Source organism: Olea europaea, chromosome 23, assembly GCF_002742605.1.
Source record: "Olea europaea var. sylvestris chromosome 23, O_europaea_v1, whole genome shotgun sequence".
Lineage (NCBI taxonomy): Eukaryota > Viridiplantae > Streptophyta > Magnoliopsida > Lamiales > Oleaceae > Olea > Olea europaea.
Window position 1 is genome coordinate 5,954,799 of NC_036259.1, and position 2,431 is coordinate 5,957,229.

The window sequence follows — 2,431 nt, forward strand, 5'->3', positions numbered from 1 at the left end:
CAGGTTTGGGATTATCCATAGTAGTTCATCGCTTGTCGTTCTATTTATTATTACTCTTGTAAGATAGATTTTTCAATTATGTATGGACATCAAGAACTTAATAAGAGTGAAAGGAGGTGCCTAATTCACTGCAAGAAATTATTAGTAGAAACTTGCTTGCATGCTGCACAAAAATGAGATGCTCTGAGATTGTGTTTTGATAAGATGTGCATAAAATGGAAATTCTATTTTCCGTTAAAATTGAAAGCGAAAAATAATTAGGTGTGAAAGATTGTATTAGGTCCCAATAGATTTTGGGTGTGGGGCGGCTTCATCTTGAGCTTCCCTTCAAGTCCACGCCAATGGTTGCGTTGATATTGTATAAGAGACGAGACAATTATCATGTAAAAGATGTATCCCATGAGATTTGATTTGCTCCAGGTATATGCACTAGGTGTAGAGTTACGTTGTAAACCTATATCAATATATTCGAAATTATATATATTATATCGTAGACTCGTTAAAGACATAGAGGAGAAATTAACATAAATTTCTTTCCAAGTGATATTAGTTTTTTAATCGCTTTTTATATTTATGGTTGTTAGGATATTTAAAGTTACAAAAACGTTGAATCAAAATCTAATAACACATTTCATGATATTCATAATTTTTATCATTTTCAACCATATATTTCATCAATTTTTATAAAAATTTGTTAAATTTTTTATCAAAAGCTTTGTCAAGCAACTCCTTAATGTAATTCTTAATTCATAGCATAGAAATACTCCAAATTCGTAAATAAGATTCGTATAATAACTTTTCATGGTAGGAAATAAGTTGAGGTATAATGCTACAACAACCATAGGCATAATGCCATAACAGCCGTACGTGGCATTTATATATTTAATCTCTCTTCGTTTTAGATAAAAATCAGAATTTTTTCTAGATTTTTGTAGAGGTTGATGGAATGTTTGATTCAAAAAATGGTAGATCCTAAAAAATGTAGGATTAAAATTTATTGTTAACTTTAACTTAAATTTTAATATATATTTTTGGTCGAGTCAAACAAGATCTTAATATTCTATCTATTACATGTCAATATAAAGTCTCCATTTCAAAATGATTCAAGGATTCCATTTTAACCTTGCAATCGAATACTATAAAATCAGAACAATATACGGCAGATTATCATATGCCCTTTTAAGAAGATGACAAACAAATTTAGAAATTGTCGAAATTTACATAGAATTCAACCGACCTATATACAGGTATTCAATATTCGAAATTGAAGATGTCATCAATATTTTGCTCGTGCGTATAAATTTTTAAATCACTTTTATTCAATCATTCAATTGAACTCTGAAGCAGTACCCAAGTATCCATCACTTATTTATAAATATTTATGAACAAAATAGTTTATAAACGTACTTTCCAGCATGATGCACCAGCACTTTTATCATAATAATTAATTTCCTATTTAAAACACGATCTTTTACCTACTTTTGAAATCAAATCAAATAATTCTAAATTATTGTACTGTAGAAATGAATTACAATGCTAGAAAAAATATGAGAACATGTGTATATACCCCTAACGTAAGTAAACATAAAATGTTGCACTAATTAATAACTAAAAACATAAATCGAATCACTACAAATGTAATAACTGACAGGTTAAAGAGACCCCCACTAACTCATTCATTAATTCAAGCACAAAACATTTAAATGATAATCAGAGTAATCAAGTTTTGGTGAAGTGTTTCCTTTTCAAAGAAAGAGTTAGCTGCATTAACAATTCAAACATGGTTGATGGTACTAATCAGTAGCATTATATAAACCCTTTTAGGTGTTCTTCATTCTCGATTTCTCACAAATCAAGATTCAATACCTATCTTTTACTTGCAAATTGAGATGAGTTCCAATTTTTCTCTCTTGGTTCTTCTGGGTGTTCTTATTTGCACCACCAATGCAAGAAAGCTTATTGGCACTGAGGGTTTTTTGGACGATGAGAAAAAATTCTTCTTTGATCACTGGGATTTAGGAGGTGGAGGGCTTGGTGGAGGTGGTGGTGGAGGGTTCGGTGGAGGAGGAGGCGGACTGAACATGTGTATATACCCCTAACGTAAGTAACCATATAATGTTGCACTAATTAATAACTAAAAATATAAATCGAATCACTACAAATGTAACAACTGCCAGGTTAAAGAGACCCCCCAATAACTCACTCATTAATTCAAGCACAAAACATTTAACTGATAATCAGAGTAATCAAGTTTTAGTGAAGTGTTTCCTTTTCGAAGAAACAGTTATAAGCTGCATTAAAAATTCAAACGTGGTTTATGGTACGAATCAGTAGCATTATATAAACCTTTTTAGGTGTCCTACATTCTCACAAATCAACATTCAATACCAATCTTTACTTGCAAATTGAGATGAGTTCCAATTTTGTTCTC